The sequence below is a fragment of the Triticum aestivum genome, chromosome 1A, assembly GCF_018294505.1.
Source record: "Triticum aestivum cultivar Chinese Spring chromosome 1A, IWGSC CS RefSeq v2.1, whole genome shotgun sequence".
Taxonomy (NCBI): Eukaryota; Viridiplantae; Streptophyta; class Magnoliopsida; order Poales; family Poaceae; genus Triticum; species Triticum aestivum.
This window is the reverse complement of record NC_057794.1, coordinates 141,603,821-141,618,730: the sequence shown is the minus strand read 5'-3', so window position 1 is coordinate 141,618,730 and position 14,910 is coordinate 141,603,821.

Here is a 14,910-nt window from a genome sequence, read left to right as displayed (position 1 = left end):
CGACACCTTTGATCTGGCTCTCAAAAGCTAGATCAAAATTGAGGATCATACTTGTCAACAAATGGAATTTGTGTGGGAAGGAGGATGCATCAAGATTAATCAGAGAAGGAGAGCAAGACCCTTCAAGGTTAAGCACTACAGGGTGGATATACAAGTGATCGGCTATTCACGTATTCTAAAAAACTCGTAAGTAAATTTCGTGCGTCGAAGATTTCAATGTTCTATATATTTGCCTCTCATATATGTTACATACATCTAAGCTAATAGTAGGTTAGCCATAAAAAGAAGTGGAGTAGAACTAGCATTGATGTGTACGCCTTTGCTCTATATTTAGTGTCGAAACTCTATAGAACCCATATGAATTTCTTCCGTGGATACAAAATATCTTATTTGAGTAAATCTAGTAGAATCCTCGATTCCACGACTCGATACTACGACTCGATTTTGTCTAAGGAAAATCGATCCGACTCCGAATCCCGACTCTGACTACCTTGCGTTATGCCAGGCGGCGGATCAACCAAGTCCCAAACTTGATTCTCATCCATGGACTTTAACTCGGATCTCATGGCCTCCATCCATGCCTCGGAATATGGGCTCACCATCGCTTCCGCATATGTGGCCGGCTCGTCGCTTTCTAGCAACAATACATCACGCACTCTGCGCAATCTTTCCGACCTTCGTGGTTCCGGTGCCGCTTCCACTACGGGTTCCCTGACTGACTCCGATATGATCTCATCACCAGCCAAGCCGTCCCCGAGTGGTCCTCGAATTTCTTCAAGTCGGACCGTCCTCCCACTGGCCTCCCGACTGAGAAACTCTTTCTCAAGGAAAACCCCATTCCGAGCAGCAAACACTTTGTTCTCTTCCCGGATGTAGAAGTTATATGCCAAGGTTTCCCTCGGATATCCCACGAATATGCATTTATCCGACTTGGGTGTAAGCTTGTCTGACATAAGTTTCTTGACAAATGCTTCACAACCCCAAATCTTTAGAAAAGACAAACTGGGACTCTTCCCGGTCCACATCTCATGTGGTGTCTTGTCTACGGATTTTGATGGTACCCTGTTAAGTGTGAAAGCTGCAGTTTCTAGACCGTATCCCCAGAATGACAAGGGTAAATCCGACTTGCTCATCATAGATCGAACCATGTCCAACAAGGTGTGATTCCTCCATTCTGATACACCATTTCTCTGTGGCGTACCCGGAGGTGTGAGCTGAGGTACTATACCTCTACTTTTCAGGTGATTATCAAACTCCTGGCTCATGTACTCACCTCCATGATCAGATCGTAGAAATTTTATAGTCTTGCCGAGCTGATTCTCCACCTCGTTTTGAAACTCTTTGAACTTTTCAAAAGTCTCTGACTTGTGCCTCATCAAATAGATATATCCGTATCTACTCAAGTCGTCGGTAAAAGTCACGAAGTACTGATAGCCACCTCTGGCAGTTGTTCTCATTGGTCCACACACATCACTGTGTATCAGTTCCAACAGCTCAAATGCCCTCTCACAACTCTTTGCGAAAGGAGACTTAGTCATCTTGCCAAGCAAGCATGATTCGCATGTCTCAAACAACCCAAAGTCAGTCGAAGTTAGGAGTCCATCATCATGGAGCTTCTTCATGCGTTTCAGACTAATGTGTCCAAGCCAGCAATGCCAGAAGTATGTCGGATTTATCTCATTGGGCTTATGCCTCTTGACATTCACGTTATAGACCGGTTCCCGTTCTAGATTCAATATAAATAACCCATCAACAATGGGTGCATAGCCATGGAACATACCATTCAAATAAATCGAACAACCATTGTTCTTTAAATTGAATTCATAACCCTGACTCATCAAGCATGAGGCAGAAATAATGTTCCGACTAAGTGTAGGAATGTAATAACAATTATTCAATTCCAAAATAAATCCAGAAGGAAGCTGGAGCTGCATCATGCCGACCTCCAACGCAGCAACTCTTGCTTTGTTGCCGACCCTGATGTCAATGTCCCCTTGTGCCACACACCTAGTTCTTACCAGCCCCTACATCGAGTTGCAAATATGAACAACCGATCCGGTATCAAATACCCAAGAGCTACTAGGTATGTCAGCAAGGTAAACGTCTATAACATATGCAACAAGTGTACCTTTGCCTGAAGCAGCATTCCCGGCCTTCTTGCCATGCTCTGCAAGCTACTTGCTACAGTTCCTCTTCCAGTGACCAGTTTCCTTGCAATGATAGCAAATGGTCTTTGAGTCCGGTCCAGACTTCGGCGCAATGGCGGAGGTTACCATCTCCGTGCCCTTTGCCTTAGCCTTCTTCTTAGACCAACTCTTCTTGAACTTAGCCGATTTCTGCACCATCAACACTTGATGCGTGCCTTTCTTAATATCCTGCTCTGCCACTTTGAGCATCCCATGCAATTCAGTGAGCTTCTTATCCATGCCATGCATATGATAGTTCGAGATGAACGTCCCATAGCTGGGCGGAAGAGAACCCAGAACTACATCAGTAGCCAGCTCATCCAAGAGCGGGAAGCCCAACCTATCCAAAGCTTGCACATATCCGATCATCTTGATCACATGCGGGCTCAGTGGATCACCTTCCTTCAGCTTACAATCCAACAACGATCGTCATACATTGAACCTTTCGGTCCTAGACTGCACCTGAAACATGCTCTTGAGACTCTCGATCATATCGAAAGCCCCAACGTCTTTGAAATGTTGCTGCAAATTGAGCTCCATACAAGCCAGCATGAGGCAGCTGATCTCGTCTGATTCATTAACGAGTTTCTGTTAGGCATTCTTGGTTGTGGTACTAGCATTATCGGCAGGTTCCTCTGGAAGCGGATCCTCTAGAACATGTTCCTTTTTATCATGCTTGAGAACAATTCTCAAATTTCTATACCAGGTAGTAAAGTTTGTTCCATTCAGTTTATCCTTTTCCAGAATTGATTTCAATGCAAAGTTGGGTTGAGCAGATGGTGCCATTTATCTACAACAGAAAAATATGCAATCACTAAGCAATGTGTTTATGTAGAGTAATTCTAGCCTTAAACATAAACACTCCCACTGAAGTCAGCATCCCTTCGCAAACTCTCAGTGATTCAGGATCCAACTAGCACATGTGAATAGTGAGCTTTAGCATCACTGCTAGACAACATGCCTATCCGGTAAGCAACTCCTTGCTAATCGTATCTCTATACGACTCTTGTCGATCGGGTAGGTATCTCATACCCCGGCTCCCGACCTCTTTTGCCACAAGGTCCAAAACCGTTTTGATAGCCTTGTCAAGTCAACCTAATCCAGTGCATGTCCATGTCCAACACGAACCCTTCAGTTCAAGGACACCTAGCAGCACCCCAATTTTATCAGCCCACTACTAGACGTACTTGACGTGTGAAGGTGCAACATCGGGGATGGCAATTCGCTTGATATTCACGAGGGATCTTTCTGCCATTCTAACATGCATAGAAAACAAGGAAGCATAACAATCACATAATGTGAAATAGTATGGCTCCTTCATGGATGTTCTTCCAGGTTGGCTCCGACTCCGATGACCATCTAGGAACTCCATCTTGTTTCTCACGCCGGGACGCCAAGCCACCAACCTGATCTCTACTATCCAACTACTACATCTAGTAATGAATTTTACATAGAGTCACAAGTCGACACGCAGGTCGTTATACAATATAATGACAACACTTTGGCTCCTGCCGGCTGACAAACATGATACGCAGGTCATGTATAATTTACACACATGCATCACATACACATGAGCCATACTATTCACATCAAACCCTGCAAAATAAAGTTATGCATAGAATCGCATTCTACCGGTTTGAGTGATCGTGTACGAAATACAAGGCGCTACGCACACATTTTTGGAAATTACGGATCACATCTGAACTCCGATCACGCTGAATTCTCTGATCTGACCGATCTCATCGATCATCGCGAATCTGATTCGGATTTATGTTTCATTGTTAACCCCGATGGCGGATAACCGACCGGTAGGGGTAGGTCGTGTCACGACCTCATCGATCCCAATCAACAAAAAACATAGCCACATCGATCCCCATGTGCAGTTGATCTCATCAACCGTGCACACAACCATTCTTATCAATGACAACAGATCTCATCTATTGCCTCCACATATCTAATATGCATATGATCTGAATCCAAATCCTATAGCAGAGGCTCTGATACCACTGTTGGAGTCTACGGTAGGGTGCGTCGACTGCAAATTAAAATTTCCTACGCGCAGAACAACTAAGAACATGCTGCGAGAGATGGATCACAATTCGTTACCACTAGACGCGCAGTGCCGTGCAGCGGAAGAAGAGTTGGGGCAGCGCGTCCGCGTGGATCATCTCCTCCTTGTCCGATCTCCCTCGTACAACCGGTGATCGGTTCCCACGTACAGGTTTGCCGGAGCGGTGCAAGTGCACCGCCTCTAACGGTATCCGCGCGTGCAGGATGAATGTCGTGCGGTGGACTGCTAGGTCCGATCACACAACCGGCGGCGAGTGGAGGTGTCTATTTGCAACACATGCAAACCCTAGTGACAGCGCCGAAGCAATCAACCATGTGAGTGTGCGGCACCTCCACTATATATATAGGCGTCTGTTGCGGGCCCAACACTTGGGCCTCGCACGGACCCTAAAGCCCATAAGTCTACTCGGCCACAATTAGAATACAGTTCGGATCACATCCGACCAGTGTCCTCGGATCCGACCTCATATGTTCCTTCCCTTAAGCGCATGACCCCTTAGGTTCAAGTCGGCTTGGTCGCAGTTCGGATCAACTCCGAACTGCATGGTTGGTAGCGGCCTCTAGCAAGGCATGCCGAACACCAAGCAGACTATGAAGCTGGTTAGCGAACCTGTACATCATACTTCCATTCCTTTTGCCACACGATATACGTTGTCGAGCTCAAGGCGAGTCTGTCGTCCTTGTGCTAGCCCAACATCTTTCTCGTTCCAGTGATGCTGACAACTATCCGGATTATCTCATAATCCTTGTCGCATGGCCATGCTTATCCTGGTCGGATCACACGAGGGGCCCAGAGTATATCTGTCCTGGTCGGAGGGGAAAATCCCATCTTGCTCGACCATGTCTCGTAGGATGGGTCTGGACAAGCCTGAAACCTACCTTCGTAACTACCCAGTGACGGAGTAGCATTTGGTCGGCCCAAAGCAAGTCTGTCACCATCCCGAGTACATGCGCCAGTTCAGGTCTTAGGACATAGAACATATGTTGTACTAGAGACTCACAGATGACATATCCCCGCGTCTCATAGTTGGGTCTGTCCGACTCGGACCTTATCTCGACTCGGATTCGACTACGTAAATCCGACCAGATCCTTCCAAGTCCATATTATCCGGTTAGCATCCAATGCTCCATGGCTAGTGAGACCAAGCCATCGACCGTGTCATATGCTAGTCTAGTTGGCTGCGCGTCCACACAGCCCTTTCGACCAGGGACCTTTTAGGACAGTCATCATACAATGCATAGTCCCACAAACAAGTCACGTACTTGCTGGTACACATCATTGATAATGTCCAAGGACTATCTTTATTCATAAACACATAGGAAATATCATCATACATGATTGCCTCTAGGGCATATCTCCAACACCCGAGCCCTTGCTCTCGGTTTTTTCGCTTTCTCGCCGGTCGTTTTGATCGGTTTGGGAGTTTTCGATCTATACTTGATCGCTTTGCGTCACCCGCTATCGGTGTCAAAACCGGCCGATCTCAGGTAGGGGTACCAAACTATCCATTTGAGGATCGAAGGTAACAAGGGACAGGGGAACACGATGTTTACCCAGGTTCGGGCCCTCTTAATGGAGGTAAAACCCTATGTCTAGCTCGATTGTATTTGATAAGTATAGGGCTTACAAGAGTTGATCTACCTCGAGATCGTAATGGCTAAACCCTAGCTGTCTAGCCTCTATGAATTCTGATAGCCTCTACGGACTAAACCCTCCCGTTTATATACACACGGGAGGGGCATGGGATTGTACAGAGTCGGTTTACAAAGGAAGGAAATTACATATCCGGACACCGATCTTTCCATCCACGCATAGGAGAGTCCTACCCGGACACGGGGGAAGGCCTTCTGCCTTGTACCTTCATGGCCCATCAGTCCGGCCCATGTCACATAGCCCGGACACCCGAGGACCCCCTAATCCAGGACCCCCTCAGTAGCCCCTGAACTAGTCTTCAATGACGATATGTTTGGCACGCGGGTTGTCTTCGGCATTGCAAGGCGGGTTCCTCCTCCCGAGTAGAAAGCAATCTTCTGAACAAAAGAACTATATCCGACTCTGTATAATTGTTGCAACACTTAGCCACAAAGGTAAGATACCAAACAAAATAGTGTCTTTCCACTGACAACTTTTTCGGTGAAACATCACGTCCGACCTCTTAATATTTTGAACCGTTTTTACATCACCCGCTTCGTGTTTCGAGGCACAACCTCTATTGTCACGTCTTGTCAAAACAGAGATCATGCCCGCCCATTACGGGATCCTCATCAATACGGTTTTGGGTAATCCAACCGTGCCATTTGCACGACCCCTCGAAAACAGGCGAATTTCTAGGCTTGTGGGGGCGTTTGATATTCACTGCCTATATAAGAGGATAAAGATCCCTCTTTTTCCCCACACCTTCTTTCCTCTCCTGCTTTCCCATCCTCAAGCTCCAGCGTCTAGGCTTCAATGTTTCCCACCGCCACCAGCCTCCCAACCATGTCAGGATCTGGTTCAAAGGGTAAGTGGGAGGCCTCCTCCATCACCGAAAAGGACGCCAAGGAGCTCCGAAAGGCAGGATACCTGTCTGCAAATATCGCGTGCAGGCTCCCTATCAAGGACCAAGTCATCCCTACTCCGGAGCCCAACGAAAGGGTTGTATTCATTCCCCACTTTCTCCAATGTCTAGGGTTTCCCCTTCATCCCTTTGTCCGGGGCCTCATGTTCTACTACGGGCTAGATTTCTGTGACCTAGCCCCAAATTACTTTCTTCACGTCTTGGCGTTCATCGTCGTGTGTGAGGCGTTGCTCCGCATCCCCACACTTTGGCCTATGGCTCAAGGTCTTCAATATGAAGCCGAAGGTGGTCGATGGGCAGCATGCGGACTGCGGTGGTGCCATGGTGAGCAAGATCCCCAACACTGTCTGGCCAAAGGGGGCCTTCGTGAAGACCGTCAAGGTGTGGCAGCAGGAGTGGTTCTACATCACCGAACCCCACGACGCCAAGTGGGCGGCCACTCCCGAGTTCAGATCCGGACTCCCTATGCGGCTCACCTCATGGACCGTTAAGGGTCTGGACTGGGGATCCACGACGGAAGTGTTGATGTTGTAGAAGCGCATCAAAAACATGATTGGCAAGAACACCAGTCTCACGAACGTGATCCAGGTGACGCTCTTCCACCGGATTCTTCTCTGCCAACTCCGGCCCTCTCATATGTGGGAGTTCAATTTGGAAGATCCACGGACCCTGAATCGCTTCTTCAGCACAACACACGAAGACATCTCGAAGCTGTTGTTCAAGGCCCAAAAGGCGTGCCTGAAGAAGACTGAAGACATCGGTCTTGACAGCGAAAAATCCAGCCACACCGGTAAGTATGATTTTCCCAAATACATTTTCGATCAATAAGTTTCTTAGGCATAATGAATTTACTATCCATTGTACACGGCTGGATAGAAAAGGCGGAGCGGATTAAGTGTCCGACACCACTGCCTGAAGATCCGGCCATACCCCAGCTAACGAAGATGCTGGCCCCGGCGCCCTATCAAGCGCCAGATAAGAAGGCCAAGAAGAAGAAGCACATGGAGGCCAAAGGTGGCCTCCGCCATAAGAGTACTTCGGACGCAGTGTCCAGAGAGACCGAAATCCTCTCCTCTCATGAAGGAGATGAAGACGAAGAGGAGGAGGAAGCGGAAAGCGACTCCCCTCTTAAGGGGAGGAAGAAGAAGAGGGCAGCCTCCACAAACCCGGAGGCGGAGGCGCCCAAGAGGGCGAAGATGGCCCTCTCGGATGGTTCGAATTCAGAGGCTGAACCCATCCCCAAGAGGCTTCCTAGGGTGAAGCCCCTGGCTGAATCGTAAGTATTAAAGGATTTGTTGTACGTCTTCGGTCCACTATGTTTTCATAATATAACATATTATATTGTGTGTCTTTCAGCCCTGTTCACGACCTCCCCAACCCTCCGCTATCTGAGGGGAGTTCTCTACCACAAGAGATGGCAGAGAGCGAGACGCCCTCGCGAGCCCCTTCGCCAATCATCGCAGATGATACCGGGGTGTTGTCCCGAAGGACCTCTCCAGGCCGCGGAGAGGTGGACGAGGCTGGCGAGACGGCGCCTGAGTGTAATACATCGGCTGCCGAAGAACTGGGGGGTGTGACCCCCATGGCGACCGAGGATGGGGGCCCTCACCAGGCCGACCCCTAGCCGGACATTATTCCGGAGACCAACACGACTCCGGAATCGGGCGAGCAACCCCCTTTGGAGGAGGGGGGAGCATCAGCTTCGGCGGCGGCCTCCACTAATCCAGAGGCACCGAATACTCTCGTGGAAGCACTGCGACGTGCTTCCATTGTGGAGGAGCACCGCACCCTGATGGGTGCGGTGGTAGAGAAGGTTCAGTCTGTCAAGAGCGGGCTGAATGAAGCCTTCACCAGCCTGCTAACAGGCTTCGAGGTATGCGACGTAATGCTCTAGACGCTTTTTCATATGAAGGAAATATACCTATATGTAGATAGTAGCCCCTGAGACTCTGTCCGGTGCTGAAAAAGGCGGACAAAGGATCACATAGTATTCGGAAGAGGTGACATACTTTTTTATTTTATAACAGGCTTCCCTGTTGGCGGTGACCGCCCAGGCCGCCGAAGTTTCCGAGCTTAATCAGAAACTGAAGTTGGCCGATGATGAAATCGGCCACATTAACAAGCAGTTCAATGAGACACAAGGTATGCATGTACTTTTAAAGAGTTTGATCATATATCTGAAGTAATATGCAAATTCGAAGTTGAATTCACTTACTCTGTGATTATGAGCGTAGCTGGCAGCCCCGAGGTCAAGACCCTCAAGAGCGCCCTTTCCCAAGCCAAGGAGGAGGCGAAGGCGAATAGAGCAACCGCTAACAAAGTGGCTGCGGAATTGAAGACCGAACAGGTCACCCGCCGCCGGCACGAGGAGAGGGTGGCCGAAGTGGAGCAAGAACTAAAGGACGCCATCGGCAAGTGTGAGGCCTTGGAGGAGAAGACGACGGCCCAAGCGGTCAAACTTGCCAAGGCCCTCTAGGACTCAAAAGAGGCACATACCTAGTCCCAGAGTGCTCGTGAAGAGATCCAGTGGGCTGAACAAATAGCGGCTGGTAAGCCCTTTCTTCTGCAGAGTATATTTGCGGGTGAAGGATATGCCTTGCTCACTCATCTGTGGAGTTCTACAGATGCCTTTGCGGATCTGCCGAGGAGTGCCGCCGACGCCGCACAGTTCTTTCGAGCCCAGGAGGGGAACTCGACAGAGAAGCTGTTCTAGTTTCAGTTCCTGGCACCGGAGCACCCGACGCTGTTGAGCAACCAGATGAAGCAACTATCGGAGCTGCATAGGATGTTCGGCTTGGCCATGAAGGACCTCATAGTACGTCTCTGGCCAGCCGAACCCATTCCTAGCAGCTACTTCGGCTTGGTGAGGCGACTCGTCGATGCGCTGCCCCGAGTTGAAGCTGTGAAGCGCTCGGCGTGCATAGAGGGTGCGCAGATGGCCTTTGCCCATGTCAAGATGCACTGGGCGAAGATGAAGGCCACCGATGTCGCAACCGTCGGCCCACCCGAAGACAAGGACCGCCACCAAGCCGGAGAGGTACTTTGAAAATGTCCTAGCGTGTGCCCGAATAGTAGAGGGCCAATGCTCAAAGGATGTTATGTTTGAGTGAATTTATCAGGGCTGTTAAAACTTTCTTTTGTGAACCAAGGCTTGCAATATATTTTATGCCTTTATCTAGAGTTATTTTTCCTCCTGTGCGGTCGTTTTAACTCTAAAAGTTTGCCAGTAATCGGCATCAGCCCCCACGTAGATGCTACGGGGGTGTTCGGTATAGCGCGTGATCACACTTGACTCAACGTCTTGGTCCATAAAGGAGGTGTCTGTGCAGCGAACCAGGCAATCAGACTATGCGATTTTATTACTTTCACTTAGCCATAGGAGTTTGATAGTGGGGCTAAGTACTTGCCCTAGTGCGTAAGCGGCCGTCCGGACTAGGATGCCTTTGTCGCATGACTGGGTGAAGACCAGCCCTTCGTATAACACGTAGTAAATCATGAATGATTTGTAGTAAGTCACCAATCGCTGACCAACTCTCGCCATATCATGACAGTCAGTTTTTAGCTTTCTCTACTGAGGTGTTTGACCGGACGAACCAGAAACATGATTGCAGTAGTTCTACCTTTACTACCTTAGCCGAACTAGCAGAACGTAAGGTGGTAACCACAGGAGCCGGGCAACCCAACTATAGACCAAAGACATGATTCAGAGCTGATGCATATAATGTAATATTCGGTCACCGAAGTATACCCCAGAAGAGTTCGGACTTTTGAAAATATACGTGGCCGAGTAGAGCCCTAGGCATTTAGGCCGGACCAAAGTATATGTTGCAATCTGAAGCAAGGAGGGAATACAGATGGTAAAATAAGCCAATACCGGACAAGGGTTGGAGATAAACTATTTCCTATATATTTTGATTAATACGTCAAAACGTGCTATTACACATAATGCCATAGGCATCAAGGCTAATTTACATGCCGAGAATTTGCACACAAGGGAAGCCGTATACAGGGCCTAAAAAAGAGAAGGTAGTTGATACGTCTCCAACGTATCTATAATTTTTGATTGTTCCATGCTATTACATTATCAACTTTAGATGTTTATGGGCTTTATTATACACTTTTATATTATTTTTGGGACTAACCTATTAACCCAGAGCCCAATGCCAGTTTCTGTTTTTTCCTTGTTTTAGAGTATCGCAGAAAAGGAAAATCAAACGGAGTCCAATTGACCTGAACCTTCAGGAACTTACTTTTGGAAGGAAAGCAACCCGGGAGACTTGGAGTCCACATCAAGGAAGCTTCGAGGGAGCCACGAGGTAGGGGGGTGCTCCCACCCCCCTGGGCGTGCCCTCCACCCTCGTGGGCCCCTCGTGACCCCCCTGATGTACTTCTTCCGCCTATATATCTCCATATACCCTAAAACGATCGGGGAGCACAATAGATCGGGAGTTCCGCCACCAGAAGCCTCCGTAGCCACCGAAAAACAATCTAGACCCGTTCCGGCACCCTGCGAGAGGGGGCAATCCCTCTCCGGTGGCCATCTTCATCATCCCAGTGCTCTCCATGACGAGGAGGGAGTAGTTCTCCCTCGGAGCTGAGGGTATGTACTAGTAGCTATGTGTTTGATCTCTCTCTCTCTCTCTCTCTCTCTCTCTCTCTCTCTCGTGTTCTTGATTTGGCATGATCTTGATGTATCGCGAGCTTCGCTATTATAGTTGGATCTTATGTTTCTCCTCCCCCTCTACTCTCTTGTAATGGATTGAGTTTCCCCTTTGAAGTTATCTTATCGTATTGCGTCTTTAAAGATTTGAGAACCCTTGATGTATGTCTTGCCGTGCGTATCTGTGGTGACAATGGGATATCACGTGATTCACTTGATGTATGTTTTGGTGATCAACTTGCGGGTTCCGCCCATGAACCTATGCATAGGGGTTGGCACATGTTTTCGTCGTGATTCTCCGGTAGAAACTTTGGGGCACTCTTTGAGGTTCTATGTGTTGGTTGAATAGATGAATCTGAGATTGTGTGATGCATATCGTATAATCATACCCATAGATACTTGAGGTGACATTGGAGTATCTAGGTGACATTAGGGTTTTGGTTGATTTGTGTCTTAAGGTGTTATTCTAGTACGGACTCTAGGGCTGTTTGTGACACTTATAGGAATAGCCCAACGGATTGATTGGAAAGAATAACTTTGAGGTGGTTTCGTACCCTACCATAATCTCTTCGTTTGTTCTCCGCTATTAGTGACTTTGGAGTGACTCTTTGTTGCATGTTGAGGGATAGTTATGTGATCCAATTATGTTATTATTGTTGAGGGAACTTGCACTAGTGAAAGTATGAACCCTAGGCCTTGTTTCAACGCATTGCAATACCGTTTACGCTCACTTTTATCATTAGTTACCTTGCTGTTTTTATATTTTTCAGATTACAAAAACTATTATCTACCATTCTTATACCACTTGTATCACCATCTCTTCGCCGAATTAGTGCACCTATAAAATTTACCATTGTATTGGGTGTGTTGGGGACACAAGAGACTCTTCGTTATTTGGTTGCAGGGTTGCTTGAGAGAGACCATCTTCATCCTACGCCTCCTACGGATTGATAAACCTTAGGTCATCCACTTGAGGGAAATTTGCTACTGTCCTACAAACCTCTGCACTTGGAGGCCCAACAACGTCTACAAGAAGAAAGTTGTATTGTAGACACCAAGCTCTTTTCTGGCGCCGTTACCGGGGAGGTTAGCGCTTGATGGTATATCTTTAGATCTTGCAATCGAATCTTTTTGTTTCTTGTTTTAGCACTAGTTTAGTTTATAAAAGAAAATAAAAAAAATGGAATTGAGTTTGCCTCATACGCTTCATCTTTTTAATATCTTTCGTGAGTATGATGGAAAGGAAAATTGTGCTCAAGTACTAGAGGAAGAATGCATTAGAATGTTTGGCACTAAATATTTGAATGATGAGCATGATTGCAATGTTGTTAGTATGAATTCCTTGAATATCCATGATGCTAATGATATGCAAAGCCACAAGCTTGGGGATGCTATGTTTGATGAACATGATATTTTTAGTCCCCCAAGTTTTGATGTGCAAATTTATTATGATGATAGCATGCCTCCTATTTATGATGATTATATTTTTTAAAGTGGTTTCGGAGAGGTCATGACTTTATTTAATAATGATTCCACTATTCCGAAAGAGGTTCCAATTGATTATGAGAACAAAGTTGCTATCTATGATGATTATTGTTATGACTTGTATGCTATAAAGAATAATGATATCCATGAAACTTGTCATCATGATTTTAATTTTCAATTGGATTATGCCTCACATGATAATTATTTTGTTGAGTTTGCTCCCACTATTATTCATGAGAAGAATTTTGCTTATGTGGAGAGTAATAAAATTTCTATGCTTGTAGATCATGAAAAGAATGCTTTAGGTGCTGGTTATATTATTGAATTCATTCATGATGCTACTGAAAATTATTATGAGGGAGGAACTTATGCTTGTAGGAATTGCAATAATATCAAGTTTCCTCTCTATGTGCTTAAAGTTTTGAAGTTATGCTTGTTTTACCTTCCTATGCAAGTTGATTCTTGTTCCCACAAGTTGTTTGCTCACAAAATCCATATGCATAGGAAGTGGGTTAGACTTAAATGTGCTAGTCATATTCTTCACGATGCTCTCTTTATGTTTCAATTCCTATATTTTATGTGAGCATCATTGAAATCATCATGCCTAGCTAGGGGCGTTAAACGATAGCGCTTGTTGGGAGGCAACCCAACTTTATTTTTGTTCCTTGCTTTTTGATCCTGTTTGTAATAAATAATTCATCTAGCCTCTTTTTAGATGTGGCTTTATGCTTTTAATTAGTGTTTGTGCCAAGTAGAACCTTTGGGAAGACTTGGGGAAAGTCTTGTTGATCATGTTGTCAAAAGCAGAAACTTTAGCGCTCACGAGAATTGCTGCCATTTTTATTGGAGAGTTCTATTTAGTTAATTATTTTTGCAGATGATTAATAGAAAAATTAATCAGGTCCACCAATTTATTTGAGAATTTTATGAGTTCCAGAAGTATACGTTTGATCCATATTACTACAGACTATTCTGTTTTTGACAGATTCTGTTTTCTATGCGTTGTTTGCTTATTTTGATGAATCTATGAGTAGTATCGGAGGGTATGAACCATAGAGAAGTTGGAATACAGTATATATTACTCCAATATAAATTTAGAATGAGTTCATTACAGTACCTTATGATGGTGATTTGCTTTCTTATACTAACGGAGCTTACGAGTTTTCTGTTAAGTTTTGTGTTGTAAAGTTTTCAAGTTTTGGGTAAAGATTCGATGGACTATGGAATAAGGAGTGGCAAGAGCCTAAGATTGGGGATGCCCAATGCACCCCAAGGTAATATTGAAGGACAACCAAGAGCCTAAGCTTGGGGATGCCCCGGAAGGCATCCCCTCTTTCGTCTTCGTTCATCGGTAACTTTACTTGGAGCTATATTTTTATTTACCAGATGATATGTGTTTTGCTTGGAGAGTCATTTTATTTTATTTAGTTTTGTTTGTTGTTTGAATAAAATACCAAGATCTGAAATTCTTAATGTTAGAGAGTCTTCATATAGTTGCATAATTATTCGACTACTCATTAATCTTCACTTATATCTTTCTGAGTAGTTTGTTGTTACTCTAGTGCTTCACTTATATATTTTTAGAGCACGGTGGTGGTTTTATTTTATAGAAATATATGAACTCTCATGTGTCACTTATATTATTTTGAGAGTCCTAAACAGCATGGTAATTTGCTTTGGTTATGAATTTAGTCCTAATATGATGGGCATCCAAGAGGGATATAATAAAAACTTTCATATAAAGTGCATTGAATACTATGAGAAGTTTGATACTTGACGATTGCTTTGAGATATGAGGATGGTAATATTAGAGTCATGCTAGTGAGTAATTGTGAATTTGAGAGATACTTGTGTTAAAGTTTGTGATTCCCGTAGCATGCATGTATGGTGAACTGTTATGTGATGAAGTCGGAGCATGATTTATTTATTGATTGTCTTCCTTATGAGTGGC